This window comes from Podarcis gaigeae (genome assembly GCF_964106915.1).
Source record: "Podarcis gaigeae genome assembly, chromosome: 3".
Taxonomy (NCBI): domain Eukaryota; kingdom Metazoa; phylum Chordata; class Lepidosauria; order Squamata; family Lacertidae; genus Podarcis; species Podarcis gaigeae.
The window spans coordinates 49,374,989-49,395,352 of NC_139680.1; the positions used below are offsets into that span (position 1 = coordinate 49,374,989).

The window sequence follows — 20,364 nt, forward strand, 5'->3', positions numbered from 1 at the left end:
CAGTAGGATTTATTTTTTTTACTTTTTGTCCCCATCATTTGCTTTTGATTGCAAAGAACAAAGTTTAGACTATCCATGAAAATCATTTGGGGTGAAAAGTTACTTTTCTAACACTTTTATGACAATTTTATCAGTTTCAGTGTACTTCCAAATATTTACAATGCTTTGCCTGGGGGGAAAGTACACATGAAATCTCAAACTCTCATAGCTAGAGTATTAATGCCAAAGACTGTCTGGAGTACAAAGGTTATGAAGTGCATGTTTAAAGAGTCTGCAGAATAGAAGGCCAGGGGCCATGCTGCCAAGTTGTTAGATTCATGACAGGACAGAGGCTTCGTTGCAGTACCTAAAACTGAATAGAAAGAGAGTTTCAACAGACACATTGGCCTGGTTAGCACATAATGCTAAACCATGGTTCATTAAACCATAGCTTAACATTATGACTTAGATTTATGCGTGAACCCAGCCCAGCAGATTACTTATGGTTACTATGATTAAAGGCCATTCATTAACCAACATTTGCAGTTGGTTTATAAATCTTAGTTAAGACTAACCATAGCTTAGTATTACTAGTGAACCAGGACCTCCATAACTATGTTTAAAGAGACATCATCACCCAAAAGCTACAGAACTGCAAATAAAAAGTGGCCAATTTTTTTTATTTTTTTTAAATCAAATCCGACTTCCCTCTGGGCTTGGCTGCTTTCACTGATGCTCTTAACTACTGTATTCTGTGACATAATTAACTAAGATTTAAGTGATCATCCGCTAGACACCTTAGCTTTCACTATGGTTCATGGTCAGCTTTAGCTGTGGTTAACATTAACCATGGTTTAGTGTTAAGTGCAGACTAGGCCATCAGCTACCATTATAACGTGCAGCATTCAAAGACCCTGAACATGCCGATGTTAGCATGAGACTCTTTGAAACCATTTAATTTGAAAATGAAAGTAATAGAAGGAATAATAAAGATTTGCCCTTCCTTCTTTATCTTCTTTATTATTACAACATATATATCCCTTTTTTTTACATATAGGTGTCCAAGGTCAGTATAGCTCTGTTACTGAACTGATCCCAGAGGCAGGATTTTCCATAACAGAATATACATGAGGCAGCCCACGTGAAAAACATTATGTCAGAATATAAAACACATGTGGCTTCTGCAGAAAAATGTTATATTGTTAGAAGGAACTTGTTATTCACATTTATTTTTAGTTAAAAGCTTTTTTCAGTTTCAAGTTTTGAGGAAACTAAGTGTGCTGGCCAATCAAGGACTAATTCTCAAGGGGCTGCTTTGTGTCTCCCAGAGACTGCCAATATCTGTTTGTTGAGTGATGCAATGGTTTGCTGATTAAACAGCTCACCATAGGGTTTGGGGCAAAAACTGTGGACATTTAACCAATTTGAACAATTTATTGCTGTAATTGAAGGCTTTAGTTGGTGTTTATTAACTAACCTTCCTGCTATGTTTACTAACTTATCATGAGAATAACCCTTGGCCCTGACTTTTATTTTTTAGATTTTCCATAGGTAGTGTGGATACTTACGTTGTCAGTAGTCAAGGTCAGGATTTCATATAATCCTGTTTTTTCAAATTCAGAAGAATTGCTGGCTTTCCCCCTCAGTGGGAAATACATAAATATTATAAGATATAGGTTGCTGCAAAAAAAATTCCTTTTACTTTTAGAAAAGCTTGTCATTTTTCTTTCCGTCTTTCTTGACATAGACGTGACATCTGAAGGGTAGTCTAAAACTCACACTGTGCCACTGTGTTTTCCCTTTATATAAGATTTGTAACCATTCCTGTCCTAATCATCGTTAAAATGGACTCGCAACTGGAAGAATGGCATTGTTGCTGTGTTGTACAGCAGGAGCTCCAATGAAATGTCAGAGGCACACGTTGCTTCTAGCACAGGTCTATTCAATATAACAATGTGTGCTGGTGGCAATACCAGCCTACTTTCTCCCTCCCTTCTTCAAAAGCTGTTTAACTAGAACTAATTGACCATTCCTAAAGTGCAATTAGCAAGGATATTAATCTATTTTTGACAGGTGTGGAAATTGGTTTCTTCTTGCCTATTCAGTAGACACTGAATCTGAGTTACCATGCAAAAGTCTGAAATGTTTCGCCTTTTACATTCGCACTGGATATGTCAAAACTGAATACTGTAGACCATGTTTGTCTGGTCTGATCAGCCATAGAGAATCAGGCCAATAAAATAAATACACTTGGAGTTATCATAACAGTTGAAATAAAATGTTTTCACTCATCATTTGGAAAGAGAATAAAAATATTAAGAGTTTGGGTTTTCTTCGTAAAAAATGTTCAACCATTTTCCAGTTTTTCCTTTTGGGCAGGGGGAGAGAGAGACAGACGTTCCTCAGTTTCCCATGTGTTCTTTCACCCTGCTCCCGCAAGCATCCACATCTCAAGAATTTATCCTTAAAACTAGACAAGGAAATTTGTATTTCCTCCTTTAATTACAAGGAACTTTCACAGTACATGAATGAAACGCAAAGCCTACCCCAAAGACATACACATCTGTTTTACATAAGAGGAATGCATTTAGGAGTGTGAGAAATTGCTTAAAGATTATCTTGATACTAAGAATATGCAGTTTATTTACTTTATAATTATGCAGGGTTTGCTTTTGAGAAGCCCTCTATAATTTTCACTACTTAGTCAAAGATGTATAATAAGACATCAATTGCTATAGGCACCCACCCCAGAAGGAAGACATGAGACAAGTTATGGACTGAGCTAGACCAAAACATAATTAAACATCTGCAACAGTGGTATTAACAAAGGCCCCCTAAATATCCTGGCTTCCTATGTAGGCCAATCTGCTGTTGATCCTCAGAGAAGGAGGAAAACCATGGAGTCCTCCCACTCGTATTGTGAGTTAGTCTACCTGGCTCAGAAAATGAAACAGAGCTAACACCCCCATTTAAATTTCCTTGAAGTGGTTACACCACTGAACTGCTGTTGCTGAAAGACTTCATTATGTCCAGGGGTCCCCAAGTATTCCAGATCAAATGAGATTGCTTTTAGGATCTTTATTTCACACATACACAAAATTCAGGATACTCATTAATGACCCAACCTTCCCTAACTTTGCGGAGTTTCTGTGCATATGTGTGTGTATGCATATATGTGTATTTAAAACAATTTTTAAAAAGAGAACTCAGTGTTGTTATATGGTTATAACAGTGTTGTTATACATGGCTGATGTATACTTATTAATAATCTCACATACTATAAATAAACCTGTTCGCCTACACTTCTCTGCTTTGACTTGCAAAAGCTACAATGTTGCATGATTATTTTGACAATTGAGCCCCTTCAGTAACTCCAGACCACTCCTGAGTAATCAAGGCCAGCCCCCAAATTTGTCCTCAGCACAGTACAACCTAAGCCTGGCTGCCAACATTCACATTTCACTAGCATTGCAACGGCTACCTTCATACAAATCTAGTTTATTTTAAAAAATACAGATCCTGCTTGCTTTATGTGAACTTCATGATACATTAATTACAGTTGAACCTGCCTGACAATTGCTATTTGTGTTGGAAGTAGAATCACAGAATTGTAGGGTTGGAAGGGACCACAAGTGTTATCTAGTCCAACCCTCTGCAATGGTAGAAGTCTTTTGTCCAACATGGAGCTTGAACCCACAACCCTGTAAATCACCCCATGGATGGACAGCTGTCTGTTGAGGATGATGTACCTATGAATTTCCTGCACTGAATAGGTGGTTGGACTAAATGACCTGTGAGACCTATTCCAGCCCCATGAATCTTCAAAACAGGGACACTGACAGAATAATATAATATAGCAAAATGCACTCTGTGTACCACTGGGGGAAGTAGCTATTTGCTGTAAAAGTAAGAGGTAGAAGAAGAATCATAGATTCCTCTGTCTTTCATTTTGCAAGTCAAGAAGAAATGACAAAAAGTAAAAGCAAATGAAGATGGATGAAACGCCAAAAGGGTGAAGGGGATTCTCCTGTACAGGGATCAAGAATTGACTCCTGGGTCACTTCAGCTGTTCCTGCTCTTTGTGGTGTGTGTTTTTCAAAAGGCATTTCCAGAGGGCCACTTCCTGATGGTAGCTGAGGCAAAGACCTTTAAAACTTTGTCTATAGGTCATTCAGAGGTCATTGTAAATCGAACCCAATATCTTTGATAGGAGGGAAGCAGAAAGCTCTAGGGAACAAACCTATTTTACATATCATGTTATTTTTGTAAATTAAGTTGGGTTGGTTAAAGCCAAAATGTCCTTACCAGGTAAAGGAGGACATAATTGGTACACTTCAGACCAATTAGCAATGAAGGAAGCTCAGATAAAATCTAGTTTTCTGCAGGTTGCAATAGAATAAAATGGATAAAATTATTCTGTACATGGTTTACAAAACAGGAAAAATGTCATCATTGGAGGAAAAGAATTGTCTTTGAGAGAGAAAGAACAAACTGGTGTTTAATGAGCAAGCTCTGCCTCATATACCAAAAATTTCCAAACACAGGAACATAAACTATATTTCATGCCAGCACTCTAAACATACTTACTACGAAGTAGATCACACGTTTCCATAATATATACATCAATTCAGTTAATCTCAGATTGAATTAAAATACTAGTGTAGATAGTGTGAGTGTCTGAGGGCCCTGCCCCTTCCTGCCACTCACCATCTGGCCCAGGGCAGGGCCTGAAGCCTCACAGGGACTGCTGTGTTCTGCTTCCCAGGAGGACTCTCCTGTGTGAGTGTCTGAGGGCCCTGCTCCTTCCTGCCACTTACCACCTGGCCCAGGGCGGGGCCTGACAGGCCTCACAGGGACGGTTGCCGTCACTGCTGCTGCGGCCCAGGGGGATCTGGAAGGGCGCAGAGTTCTTTTTAAAATGTTTTTAAATTTTCCTTTTCCTTTTTATTTATTTATTATTATTATTTGTATATGAGGGGATGGGGGTGGGGGTGGGATGGATGTTTAGTTGGGAATTTGATTTTGATGGATTTGTAATTTTTACAGTTTTTTATTTGTATTGTTCTTTGTTTTCTGGGATTTCTTTTGTTTTTATTGTTTTAAGGTCTTATTTTGTTCTTAAGGGGGAGGGGTCAGGGCTGCCGGGGAGTGGGTCCCAGCCAACAAAATGGCTGGGGCATGTTCCACAGAGGGGAATGTGCTGGGACAACCGATCTCAGTGATCATGGGTAGGAGGAAGAGTTACGCTAAGACCAGACCATGTCTGAGGACTATCCCTGCCTCCGGGTCTGGTCCTGACCAGACGGATACTAGAATCAGCAAGGGATACCCACATGACCTGAAGGTGCTGCTGTGCAATGCCAGGTCAATGATTCATAAGACCACTGCCATCCATGACTTGATCATGGATGGAGGATTTGACCTGGCATGTGTAACAGAGACTTGGCTGGATGAAGCAGATGGGCCTGGCCTTGCCGCTGCTTGTCCACCAGGTTTCTCTTACGCACAGCAACCCAGGCCTTGTGGGTGGGGAGGGGGGGTTGCAGTGATTTTTAGGAAGTCATTAGTTTGCACCAGGCGTCCTATTGGGAAGACCCAGTTCTCTGAGTGCATGTTCTGGAAGTTGGGCAATAGGGGCAGTACAGGATTCCTTTTGGTGTACTGACCTCCCCGCTGCACCAAGGATTCCCTGCCCGAGCTGCTTCAGGTCGTGGCGGATGTTCTCCTGGAGACACCTAGTTTGGTTGTCCTAGGGGATTTTAATATCCATGCCGACACGACCTTACAAGGGGCCGCTCGGGACTTCATGGAAAGCATGGCCTCCATGGGGCTGTCCCTGAATAAGTTTGGCCCAACCCATAGCCGTGGACATGCCTTGGACCTGGTGTTTACCTCTATGGATGTTGATGATCTGACACTAAGTAAAAGCAAAATGAAAGAAGTGCCATGGTCAGACCACTTCCTGGTGCAACTTGACTTCTCCGCGACCCTTCCCCTCTGCACGGAAGTGGGACCGATTCGGATGGTCCGCCCCCGCCACTTAATGGATCTAGATGGTTTCCAGAGAGTGGTAGGGGATGCTTTATCCCATGTTTATGGCCTTTCAGCTGATTCCCTGGTGGCCCGCTGGAATGCGGAGTTAACCAGGGCTATTGACTGTTTGGCTCCGAAGCGCCCTCTCCGATTGCATGGAGCCCGGACAGCCCCGTGGTTTTCCACGGATCTGAGGGCAATGAAACAATCGTTGAGACGTCTAGAGCGCCGGTGGCGGATGACCCATTCTGAAGCTGACCGGACACAGGTTAGAGCTCAATGTCGAGCCTACCAAGTGGCGGTAGCGACGGCGAAGAAGACTTTCTTCACCGCCTCTATTGCATCTGCAGAAAACAGCAGCAGGAGACTTTTTCAGGTGGTCCGCAATTTAGCGGAACCACCTGCTACATCGGGGCCCAGTACGGGCCACATGATCTCCTGCAATGATTATGCCGAGTTTTTTGCAGATAAAGTCGCTCAGATTCGGGAAGAGGTAGATGCCACCGTGGGAGCAGTGCCAGGGCAGGAGAGTGCTAGAGTCCTGTCTAGTCAAATTATGTGGGATCAATTCCAATCTGTTACCTCCGAGGATGTGGACAGGCTGCTTGGACGAGTGAAACCAACCACCTGTCTCCTTGATCCTTGCCTATCCTGGTTATAAAAGCTAGCCGGGAAGGGCTGGGTGATGGGCTTCGTGAGGTGGTGAATGCTTCCCTCCATGAGGGAGCCTTCCCAGACCCGCTGAAAGAGGCGGTTATTAAACCGCTTATTTAAAAACCATCTTTAGATGTGGCCACGATGGCCAACTATCGCCCAGTCTCAAATCTTCCATTCTTGGGCAAGGTGATTGAGCGAGTGGTTGCTGAACAACTCCAGGCACGCCTGGAAGAAGCGGACCATTTGGATCCCTTCCAGTCGGGATTCAGGCCTCATCACGGGACTGAAACTGCCTTGGTCGCACTGGTTGATGATCTCCGGCGGGCTAGGGACAAAGGTGAGAGCTGTTTCCTAGTTCTGCTGGATCTCTCAGCGGCGTTTGATACCATCGACCATAACATCCTTCTGGACCGTCTTGAGGTGCTGGGAGCTGGGGGCACTGTCATACAGTGGTTTCGCTCCTTCCTCCTGGGCCGTGCTCAGAAAGTGGTGGTGGGGGATGAGTGTTCAGACCCCTGGGCTCTCACCTGTGGGGTGCCGCAGGGTTCTGTCCTCTCCCCCATGCTTTTCAACACCTACATGCAGCCGCTGGGAGAGATCATCAGGGGGTTTGGGCTGGGTGTTCATCAGTATGCGGATGATACCCAGCTCTACCTCTCTTTCAAATCAGAACCAGTGAAGGCGGTGATGGTCCTGTGTGAGTGTCTGGAGGCGGTTGGAGGATGGATGGCAGCTAACAGATTGAGATTGAATTTTAACAAGACAGAAGTACTGTTTCTGGGGGACAGGAGGCGGGCAGGTGTGGACGATTCCCTGGTCCTGAATGGGGTAACTGTGCCCCTGAAGGACCAGGGGCACAGCCTGGGAGTCATTTTGGACTCACAGCTGTCCATGGAGGCACAGGTTAAATCTGTGTCCAGGGCAGCTGTGTACCAGCTCCATCTGGTACGCAGGCTGAGACCCTATCTGCCTGCGGACTGCCTCGCCAGAGTGATGCATGCTCTGGTTATCTCCCGCTTGGACTACTGCAGTGCGCTCTACGTGGGGCTACCTTTGAAGGTGACCCGGAAACTACAACTAATCCAGAACGCAGCAGCCAGACTGGTGACTGGGAGCAGCCGCCGAGACCATATAACACCGGTCTTGAAAGACCTACATTGGTTCCCAGTACGTTTCCGAGCACAGTTCAAAATGTTGGTGCTGACCTTTAAAGCCCTAAACAGCCTCGGTCCAGTATACCTGAAGGAGCGTCTCCACCCCCATCATTCTACCCGGACGCTGAGGTCCAGCACCGAGGGCCTTCTGGCGGTTCCCTCACTGCGAGAAGCCAAGTTACAGGGAACCAGGCAGAGGGCCTTGTCGTTAGTGGCACCCTCCCTGTGGAACGCCCTCCCACCAGATGTCAAAGAGAACAACAACTACCAGACTTTTAGAAGACATCTGAAGGCAGCCCTGTTTAGGGAAGCTTTTAATGTTTGATGTATCACAGTATTTTAATATTCTTTTGGAAGCCGCCCAGAGTGGCTGGGGTATAAATTATTATTATTATTATTATTATTATTATTATTATTATTATTATTATTATATTATTATTATTATTATTATTATTATTATTATTATTATTATATACAGAATACAAATGGTTTGAATCTGGACTGCTCTCTGCCCTAGCCTCTTCCGGCTCACTAAATCCTGTTGCCTCTTCAGCTACTGACACCTCCTCCTCCCAGTCTGTCCCCTCTTCTCCCTCTGACCACTCATTATCACCTCAACACAAATCCCCTGTCTCTGAGAGGCCTTCACCTGGGGGTTCCCTTCGGGTTGCCCAGATGGTGCCCCCCCCCCACATCCAGCCAATCCATGACAGCTACAGGAGAAAGGAAGGCATTTGCAAAAATTGCTTGCCCTCCCTCCTTTTGCTAGAAACAAATATAGAATTGTTCTTGCTAGAAAGAAATTATAAGCTATGATATCAACTGTGTGGTCTAACAAGTGGATTTTTTAAAAAAAGTCCCTTAATTTTCTACAGTACCTTGAATTTAGGTACAATAACTTGATTTCAATTAATAGGGGCATGGCTTGGGTGCGGGGGCCACTGCGCTGCCGGTGTTGCTGCCACTGCTGATGGCAGGCGTTGAAAGGGGTCACCAGAGCAAGTCCGGTCAGGTGGGTGGGTGGGCAGGCAGAGGAGATGGCAGACGAGGGCAGTGGCGCCAGGGATGGTTTCTAGATAGCCACGAGTCTGGCAGAGGTAGCGAGCTTGATGGCTACTTCAGAGCAGGGGCTGCACCTCATCCTGTCCATTTTCACGGGATTTCAATTAATAAGTATGAGGCTCATATTTCTAATATTGCATAATACCAATGACAGACTGGTTTTTGTTACTGAGGGCAGGGGTGGGGAGATGAAAGACTAGAGATAATGTCCTGACTAAAAATAAGGGTTTTTTTAAAAAAACCAAGAAACATTTGGCATCAACTGGAGGCTGGTTTAGGGGTTATTGTCCAGAAGGAGACAATACGTGTGATTGTTTTCTCTCCGGAAGCCATGCCCAGGTGGTGAAAGTTAAGTATTGTTGCTCAGATAAGGTCTGAAAGCAGTTTTCCTGGATGTCTTCCTTGCCCTTCTGTCAAATGGTCTCTATGAATGCAAAGCTGTGGACAGACATAGTCCAGACCTATTGACAGCTTTTGGAGGTGGAGCAGCCAGGACTTTGAGCCTGCATTTTGGATACGACGCTACTTCACATTTCTGACTAGAAATCTAAACTGGAGATGCAGAGATCACAAGAGACAAGTGGCTTGAATTAGGAAATTGCCTTTACATCTGTAATACTGAGAGCATCATTCCTAGCTGCAGTGCTTTTTCTAAAAAAATATATATTTAGGGGTACTCTCATTTTCCTACTCCTCTTGAAATACTGCCCCTCAATGATTCACAAAATGTTTAGGGGTATGCGTACCCCCAGAAAAAAGCACTGCCTAGCTGTATGTGAAAGGGTATTATCCTAGAATGGTTTTTTTTTAATCTTAACTTTTATGTTTGCTGCTGAAGCAACATGTATGGGGAAACAACTGCACACAGCAAGTCTCTTTAAAAGATAGGGGGGACCTTGTTTATATCTCTTTGGCTTTCAGTATCAACAACAATTTACATGTACAGCTCATAAGCTGTGAATAAATCGGCATTGAAAAATATGATAGAACTTTTTAAAATCATGCCTTCTACCTTTCAGTCTACTAGCATTATATTATAACACATTACACATTTCAAATTGGAAATGCTTTAATCAGCCTTTATAACTGACTTGACAGCATAATTGTCCCATTTTTATGAGAAGGAATTGTTACCTAAAAAGATAACTGCTGTGCTCAGATTTGCATTTCCTTGTCACCACTGTTTCTGAGTGGGAAAGTATTTTTTCTATCCACTCTTTTTTCTCATAGTGAAAATGAAAAGTGTGTGGCTTTACCAAAGCTAGGATTATATATAAGTAAATATGGATTATTATCACCATCATCATTTTATAGCTGAACCTAATGATGAACAGGTATTGTTCATATCCTTATTTATAAACCTGAAATTAAGATAAACTTCATATTTTCAACAGGGCCCACTTGAATATCTATTTTTTCTTCTCTCATTTGCCTTTATTGAAAATATAATTGTGGTATTTAACACTTCTGAAAAGAATTACAATTGAAAACTTTCTCCTATTAACAGACAAATAGTATAAATGCAATACCAACAGAGGCTTCTTTCCCCATGTGCTCTAGGGCTTTTCAAATTTCTGTAGCACATTTTCTGGTTTAATCCTCTTGGGGCATTGAATGTTCAGTTTATTTATGATGCTATATATCTCTGATACATATTGAATACTTAAAGGGGAGCAGTGATATTTTTAAGATGATCCCAGAGTGATGAATAATACGCCCGTTTGCTAAATATTTGTGATCTGATTTTTATATTGAGTACTAATAGTTATTAAAATTGGTTCTTTAAAGAGCATGTGATTACAAACCTCAGGAAAACAAATATTTTTGTTAGGCCTCCTGCCCAATAATCTCTTCTAAATATCATTGCAAATGATTACACTGTGTGTGTGTGTGTGTGTGTGTGTGTGTGTGTGTGTGTGTGTAAAAATGAAACAATAAGCCTTCAAAAAGAGGTTATAATAAAGAGAGATTGTAAGAGTTTAAGAGTTTATTATTTTTGTAGTTTTGAGACCATGACTTCCAAAATCAAAGGCCTGCCCCCCAATAATCCTAATGGATTGACTTCCAAAATTCCTTGGATTTGTAATGCTGGACTTGTTTCTCTCTAAGGCTTATCTGGATTCCCTGCAGATAGATTTTCAGGTTTATAAACTGTAATACCACTTAGTCCAGCTGTAAATTTGTGGTGAATGACTTGATATAACATTATAGGAAGAGAGCAGTTTTACCTATAAAAGTCCAGTGTATCAAATACCAAGGGAGCAGGAACAGGGAACGGACTTTTCAATTAGTTGGCTGTGTGGCCTGATTGAACAACTGCCCTGTGGCTAACAAAGCTTTGTCTGTAGTATCGGCTTGCCCCTCGTCCAACAGGGCAAATAGAGTGATTCTGTGATTGGTCATTAATGGGCTAGTCATCGGGTGGAGGTTTTGTTCTTAAATGGGGGCTTTGTCTTATCCCTGCTGTTTAAGCCCCCTCCAAGCACTCCTCACCTGTCATATCTGTCATACATTTAATTCATCACGCTCTCTGGTCAAAAGCTACACTGATAGTATCAAAAGCAAAAGAGGGGGATTCTTATAACTTTAGCGATCAAAGGAGATTACCAAGCAAATAAGATTTTAATGAAGAAGGAAGGTTTGTGGAAGGACAATTTACTGCATTGTGATTCAACAACTTCAATGTTTTTAAAACTCATATTATTAAAACTCACCTGCAATGGTTCAAGCATCCAATCACAGATAAATCTGCTGCTTCAGAAAAAGACATGTTTGTGTTTTCTTTCAGACTTGCAAATTTTGTTTGCTGCTAAAAGAAAGAAGTCTGTATACATATTTCAAACACTGTATTTAAATATAACAAATTTGGTAGAGCTTGCCTTATGCCACATATTTATCTCAACTCTAGATTAAATAAACCCTACTGGGGAATTATTTGAATGCCAGTACAACCCTAAACACTCTGATTTGTAAAATCATTTCAGATGCAAAATAGATGGAAATTTGCCAGTTAAAAACATTGATTGATTTGGGCACAAGGTTAGTATCAAGAACATAATACTATGGTGGGCAAAAGTCCACTATGCTGTATTTGTAAGGCTATATATCGCATAAATATTTATTGGGTCAGGGCCCGGTTAAAGCCTATTTGCTTATTTGTTTACAAGAGAACACATCCTCAGTGGTGGCGCCTTGTCTTAAAATTTAATGACCATTGCACTAATTCAGTTTTCCAACTGCATTTAAAAAGAAAAGAAAAACACCAGTCTGAAGAGTAGAATGCTAACAGTTTGGGCTTTTTGCTTTTTCATTTGGCAATTTCAAAACCATTGATGGATTATCTGCAACAGATGCTGGTGCTGCAGAAGGCTGAGTGCAGCCCTGAATTTTCAGAGTCATTGGGGGGTGGGGATCAATTAATTGCAAAGATATTAAACATAAAACACAATACAGAGATTCAGTAATTATTTAATCTCACTGAAGTATCATTCCAAATGTGTGTGTGTGTGCAAAATTGTATTTTATTTTATTTTTACCTTAAAGAACTGCCTTTGGGGTTGGAGAAAATGATCAGTTTTGTCTATCAGACTGTAAATATTATATCACCACAAATTTGATTGTATTGTGGCAAGTCACAAGTATGAGCTGAATCAACAATAAATGGGTGACAATCTTCAATCCTGTAGCTAGATTTCACACATCCTATCATTTTGCCCCAACAAAAAGTCAGAATTGGACAGAAAATGGGTTCAGAGTAATTGTATATATAGCAGAACTGAAATATTCCATGTCTGAAATTAAAACCTGCAGGATTACTGTCCCTGCCTATAGTGCATAATGGCAGATAAGGCAACAGGTGACAAATGGTATAGTGCCTTGGATGTCTAGTATCAGCCATTAGCACAAGGACAGGGAACTGTATGAGGGCCACATTTCCTTCTAGGCAACCTTCTAGGAGCCTCATGTTAGTGGTGTGTAGGGCCATGAATGTTAATTCTACGTTTGCACAGTAGGATTGTTTCTACACACACTCCCATGTCCGAATAGGCAAGGAAGAAACAGTATCAGAGTTCAAGGACACATTTGAGTCAAGCATAAATTCCCAATACAGAAGAAAAGCAGGACTAATGGAGAGAAGCAACAGATGGGGAGCGGGTGTGTCCTGACAGAGAGGCCTGAATGCTGCATTTTGCCCTCGGAACTGGGGTTCCCCATCCCTCCATTAGTATTTTTGTGCGCACAGAATATAAGCAAGATTTATTGGAAATATTAAGTGCAGTTTTAATCAATCCAAAGCAAATTTTATTTTAGCATACTCAGAATAGTGTGAGAAATGCAACAGTTTGTGCCCCTCCTGTGACATTCGGTTAACACTGGAAGATCCAGGCTAGCCTTCCCCAACTTTGTGCCCTCCTGGATCCTTTAGATCAGTGTTCCTCAACCTTGGGTCTCCAGCTGTTTTCGGACTACAATTCCCATCATCCTTGACCACTGGTCTTGCTAGTGAGGGATGATGGGAGTTGTAGTCCAAAAACAGCAGGAGACCCAAGGTTGGGGAACACTGCTTTAGATGACAATTTCCATCAACCCTAGCCAGCAAAAGCCCTACTTGCTGGAGTTCCTTGAAGTTGTAGACCAAAGCATTTGGCTGGGGAAGGCTGACCTAGGTTATATGAGAAACACCCACAATATGGCTCCTTTGTGCACCAGAATTGCAGTATTTCCTAGGAAATGGTAATTATTGAGAAAATGTGTTTAGCTTTTTTGATTTGACCTATTGCATAGTTGAGTAAGATGGCAGATAATGCTGGTCCTGATACACAGATGCAATCAGAAGACAGCGAAACCGCCGACATTTTCAAGAATTTCCTCTCCCTACCATTCACTGCTGATCAGAAGGATAGTATTTCGAGAAGGAAGGGGAGAACAGTGAATCATGCATGCCTACCTGAGTCCTGCATTTTGCCATCCTTCCCCATTTACCCCCAGCACTTTAATGACTGCAGTGCAGATGAGCTTAACGTGCTGAGTGGCATCTTGAAATTATATATATTATTACAGAATGCCACCAATTCCACTAAAACAGCTTGCTCATTACTGTGTTATGTACACTTCATTCACTTAACTGAAAGAAGCATACCTCTTCATTTAACTTAAAAAGCATCCTGGAGGTATAAAGTATAAACTCAGGAAAGACATGCATGCATGCACAGTATTGAATTGTAGCTGGTTAGAAGCTCTCCTATTTAATGCTGGCGAAGCCTTCCTTTATCTCTGTACAATATGTATAGTAGCACCATCTGTTGAACTATTGAAACATCATCCTAGCTTCTCACATTAAGAGCTCAGTCAGTGGCAATACAGGGTGCTTCCCGAACTGCCTTTTTAAAAAAAAAATATTAACTCTTTCCGTCTTACTTGCCAATACAAATAAAACCAGGCCAGTCAAGAAACTAGGAAATGTCATAAGAAAAACAAAGGAAAGCCCATATAAACACCCTGCAGTCACAGGACAGAGCAATCCGCCTTGTTTATATCAACAAAGCTAAGTTTAGTTTATTAATGTCTAGTGGGAATATGTTTTCAAATCACTAGCTCTTCTGTGAAAAGAATCTTTGCATAAAGTGAACGGTCCCTTAAAAAAGAAAAAGAAACCCCTCACATGAAGTAGTGTACAAGACAAGCTAAGCTTTTCTAGGTGCAAAGGTTTTATTTCAACAGTAAAGGGAAATGTCTACCTTGCACAGAATAGCGCTACTGTGAACAAACTTGGTAACGTGTCGGCTCCTATTTCAGGCTGTACTTTTTTAACTGTAGGAGATATTTGATAAAGGAAAGAGAGGGGCGGGGAGGGGTGGGGGGGTGGAGAGAAAGAAAAGAAGCAAGCTCTTCAGTGACGCGTGCGAAGCACGTGGAAGGTAAATCCCCTAATTCATTCTATTCTTCCAGCATTCCTTGGCGGGTAGCCAAGCTAAATATTTCTGCTGGATAAAAATGTGCTGTTGTACGCAGCAGCCCTCTCTTAACTGGACAGCTAACTGTGGGAGAAGGGGGGCTTCTCCAAGCAGATGACGAGCCAACATGTGTGCCCCTTTATCTATTTATTTATTTATTTATTTATTTATTTTATTAAAAGGCGAGCTTTATGGGCTGTGATTGGATTAACAGTGAACCCTGGAGAAAGAGGAAAAACAAATTGGGAAACGGGTTTAGCACCCCCACCTTTTTGTCATCTTCTTTCGGGATTTCCTGGCTGGCTGCCACCTTGAGTCTATTGAATGTTCTTTAGATAAATCAATTAAAAAGGCTTTAATATTTGGGTGATTGGAGCGCAGCATATGGGCTGTGGTGCTGGTGTCATGCGGTGCTTGCCGTTAATTGAAATGATTAATAGAAGTGTTATTTTCCTTAAGACTAATTGACGAAAATAATGTAATTGAAAGCGTGGTCGGCTTCTCCTAAATGCTGTCGAATCCTTCTGGGTAATTCATGTCCATCGACCATTTCCTGAAACTAGCAAATAATAGAAGTTTTTTTAAAAAAATTACACAATAATTGTTCTGTTTAACAATAGACCTAAAAGAGTGGGTTTTTTGTATTTCTGATTCAACGAATAATTCCTAAATTGACATGCATCATGCATTTAGTGACTTTTAATTAATGAAATTAATAAATCAGTTATGTGGTTTGCTAGCATCGTGCCAACGAAGACTGAGTTTTCTGTGGCAAGCTAAGTCTTAACATTCCTGTTTCAGTAGTACAGGCCTTAGTGCTTATGAAGCCACTGCTGTTGTGTCATTTCCTAGCTCTGCATTTCAGAAACTGCCCCCAGACAACAATTCCGCCTTTGAAATCTCATGTCCTGGAAAATCCGGACGCATGGCAGCCCTACATTTCCTGGCAGCTTAACATGTAGGCCAGAGTATTTCTGCTGGCCCTTAACCTCTCTGTCATGCATTACATCAGCATGGTCAGTCCAGTCGTTTTGAACTTACTGCCAGCTCCACAGTGTATGTCTTGCCTTGATTCAACATTCCATTGTTTGCAGTTTGAACACTTACATGCTTCATTTACCCCTAGTGTAACAGCACAAGATATCGGCCAAAATCTGCAAGCATTTCTGCATGGCTACTGCAGAGTTTTTAATTGCTCCTTCTCAGAAGCAGCTGCTTTTTCCACCCTCTCAAAACTTTTGCTTCATAAGCAAATTTCAAAAACAGTTTTTGATTGGCCGGGGGGAGGTGCATTCTGTTCCTGTTCTATGGTTTGTGTGTGTAATATTCTACCACTGTTAAAAGTTTAGGAATGGGGTGCTAATGCCAGATTTTTTTCCAGTCTGGCAACAAAAAACCCTGATTTTTTGTGCTGATAAATAATACTATTCAGCTTGTTATTTTTCCTGTTGGGGAGATCAAGGCAAGAGACAGAGTAGTGAGGCATCTTTCTCAGCTTATATGCTAGTGGCCAGGCTTTGCAACTTCTCCTTGAAATATCCTAACCCTTTTATAAGTGATGGTGTCCTTATATACATATATACAAACATGTGATGTATCTGCTTTCCTCCTCTGCCGTAATCTAGATCCATGTAGGAAAAATGTTGTGCATGATAGAGATCTCTGAGGAGCTGTCGTCCAAAACACCTGGTGTGCGCTTCTGTATGCTATGATGTAAGTGCAGAAGCCCAGAAACTATCCGGTGCATGGTTAATACAGCAAATAAAATATATGAGGAAAGAGTTTTCTTCCTCAAGGCTTTACCTTCAGAACTTGGGAAACTTTTGTAAGCTTGGCTCAGCTGAGGAGCAGGCATGCCCTTTCAGGCACCACAAAATCAGCCAATTTAATCCTTTGTTACGAAACCCAGGCAATTGTGTGGTTTACATGATAGTGTCGGTTTTAAAGACTTCCCACACATTTCCAGTCTTTTTTTTAATTTTTGGTTTAAAGAAGCTTTTGTATCATCAAAGGCTATAACCCCATTGAATAATGTAGCCTACTTGAATGACTGAAGTGGACTGTGGAAGGAAGACTTCAGGTTAGTGGTTGTTCTATGCAACTAATTCTAGCTCCAGACCAATTGCCTGGCTTGTGGGAAGGTGCAAGTAAGAATATTATGGTGCACTGTACTTTTCATATAGGGAATTTTGGGGGGGAAATGTATTCATAACATTATTTCAGAATATTCAGCATGCACTAATATACAATTGCACACTATAAAATGTTTGCCATAAAATTATTATTTTTAATAATTTATTTTATTTTAATTAGGTTTGAGGGTTGGAGGATATTGTGTCTGTGTGGTGTCCCTCAGACCTTGTGGGGGGCCGGACTATTTTTTTCGGGGGGGGGGGAATGAACGAATTCCTATGCCCGCAAATAACTCAGAGATGCATTTTAAATAAAAGGACACATTCTACTCATGTAAAAACATACTAATTCCCAGACCGTCCACAGGCCGGATTTAGAAGGCTATTGGGCCGGCTCCAGCCCCCCGTGCCTTAGTTTGCCTACCCATGGTATAGACGTGTTACTGAGGAACTGCTCTGAGTTAAGTTAGTCGGACGTACCCTACAGATTTCATTTATTTATTTTATTTCTGTATATAATCATTCTGTCGTATGAAGCAGTCAACATTATAGATATAAGCAGCAGCGTAGCTAGCCATTCAGGCAGCCAGGGTGGCTCGTTGGCATTGTGCTGGAGAGAGTCATCCATGGGGGCGAGGCAAGCTGCCCACTGGGCAGGGCGAGCCGGGGCAGGGCTCACTGTGTGGAGCCTGTAGGGTGGCTGAAGGCGAGGTGGTGGGCAGAAGCAAGCCCCACGCTGCCGTTTCGGGCAGTGCAGAGCCTTCAGGCACCCAAGCCACTGTGTCACTTCCAGGTAAGACATGGCTCGGGTGTGCTGCAGGCCCCACAGTAAGGGCCGCCCCCCATGGTGTAGCGTCCAGTGCTCCCTGCCCCTCCCACCCCCCTAGCTACGCCTCTGATATATGGACATATGTCAGCTCATTGTTTACTTTAAAGCCTTCATGCTACTGGATGGAGAGGCAGGGTAGAAATAGAAAAATAACAGTTAAATTCTTTGGACATGACATGGCTTTGCCCTTCACATTCTTATAGCAGCACTCCAGCTCTTCAGAGGAAAGTGCCTTACCTTCTTTGTCCTCACTCCAAAGTTGTTTGAGTAAAGCAGAAAGCTTCATGCTCATCCCTGCAATTCAAACACCTCACCTTACCTGAGATGGCCGGTCTGACGAGGCCAGTATCTTTTTAAAGCAGGATGGGGCACCTGTGGCCCTGCAGACACAGGTGTCAACTTAAATAAAATATTGGGGGGCCCAGGTAAGCCCTGCCCTGCACAATCACAAGATGCAACACACACCATTTTATTGGAATGCCCATCAGGTTTGGGGAGGAAGCTAAATTATTGTATGGGGGGTGAAGGGACCTCTGCCCCTCGGAGTTGGCTCCTATGCCTGCAGATGTTGCTAGACTACAACTCCCATCATCCCTGACCATTGGCCATGCTCACTGGGACTGACTGGAGTCCAGCAACATCTGGAGAGCCACATGTTCCCCACTGCTGTTTCCCACTTAAGGAAACTTGGTCTTCCTTGTACACACCCCTTTTTCTCCCAACAAGTGATCAGAAAACAGTGCATATGGTTTGTATATGAGCAACGTATTATTTATTTCTGCTAATATAAATATCACCTAACGACAAGAGGGAACTGTTGCAGATTGTAGATATACAACACCAGCACCTGTTAACATGAATCTCTGAACATTTTAGGAGAAATGGGGTTGCTGTGATCAGATGAATATTATATATGTGCAAGTGTGGCAGTACACACACAACTTTCAGCTGTTGCAGTAGTGCTCTGGATTAGGGTCTTTACGTTTTAGGTGAACTGTATTGCAGAAACAGAAAGTTGCCACAAACAGCTGATAGTTAACTGACATTTCTATCAGTAAACTAAATCCATTGATACTTGGTTTTTGGTTTTAAAACAATTCCCATTGGTCCTAAATCCAATCCAAAAGTCAGGGATGAAACCAAAGCCCATATTTTATTCAATCCATGTACATCTCAGGTAACTTGAAAAATGTCTTTATTACGTAGGAAAGGCACCGAGTCTGTATAGGAGCAAAGTATATTTATTAAGGATACTGTTTCATGATTTTTGTACTTGAGTGTTTTTTTTACATTGATAAATAAATGAAAGATTTAAAAAAATCACTCAAGTCTGTGTTTATTGTCATATTATTAGATAATGGAAAATTAAAGCAGACAAAGTTTTTGCTGGGACCTTCCTTAAGTTATTTGTCAAATGCATATTCTGCCTTTCAAAAAATAAAACACTTCCTAAGGTGGTTTACAGGGGTATATCAAAACGCAAACAATAAAATGCAATAAATACAATTTAAAACATTTTGATCATCTCAACACATTATTTATTTTGCATTATTAAATTGTCCGATGTTATTAAACAATTGCAACTTTTCAGTAAAATTCAGTAAAATATAACATATTGAAGCCACCAGAATGAGATCACGCTATCCAATCTCCAACCAAACTGCAAATAATTGCAATAAGCTGTGGCAGAAAAGGTGGGTTTTTAAAGCCCCTGTGAAAGTATCTGTTTAAATATTTTTGATTATTTCCCAAAGGTCTTGGTAATCAGAATTATCAGACCACCAGCCTAAGCAGAGTTTATTTTGTTAATTGCTCTTGTTAAGCCTAATTACTGAATGGGGTGGAGTAGAAGGAAAGGGGTGGGGGGAAATCTTCTCACAGGAGGAAATTCTAAAATCCAAGGCTCGGCTCCAGACAGAGTTAGAGGAGTGTCTCAGTGTGAGAGGTAGAGAGCATGTGTCCTGTGTGTTAATGTGTGCATGTGTGCGCGTGGTGTGTGAATGAGTGAGTGAATGAGTGAGTGACAGAAGACAAATATACGGACTAAAACCCTGGGATGCATGAACGAAGATTGGAAACCTGTCCTACATGGCTATTCAAAGGTACTGCTAAAGAATATACTGCATTAGATTAATATTTATGTATTAACTGACTGTGGTTTTTCACGTGTATTTTAATTGTCTTACAGTATACCTTTTGCTATGTTGTTGTTGTTTTACTTTAATTTTAAAGAAAACCTCTTGTGTATGCATTCCAGTTAGCTTTGGCAACCTGCGTTTGTCTGTTTTCATAACACTATTTCATAACAGAAATTATATGCAACTGTTCAAAACGAATGTCTTTGCAAAGAAAAGGGCCAGCATTTTAAAAAAAGTTTTCTCTTTTGTTTGGGTACAATCCCAGTTTCTAGCATTTATAGCACTGCATTGCATTCCTCTTTTTTGGTATCCCTCCTATAACATCAGTTTACTTCAGTAAACAGAAGTGCAAAACATAGATGGAAGTTTTAGTAGGTGTTACCTCATGTGTTTATGACCTGAAGTTTTATTGCTTTGAGATTAAAA

General features: G+C 41.6%; 1 protein-coding gene across 3 annotated transcripts in view; it reads left to right on the forward strand.

Annotated features, from left to right (window-relative positions):
- The window catches only part of PRDM1 (PR/SET domain 1), a 90,160-nt gene that overhangs the window by 37,941 nt on the left and 31,855 nt on the right, over nt 1-20,364 (forward strand). The window contains exon 1 of one of the 3 annotated variants that reach the window (XM_083731194.1): nt 19,433-19,902. The exons of the other annotated variants lie outside the window; for them this stretch is intronic. The gene's annotated coding sequence lies outside the window, so the exon portion shown is untranslated. Of the gene's footprint in view, nt 1-19,432; nt 19,903-20,364 lie in introns of those variants that run through there. 3 annotated transcript variants of the gene reach the window in all.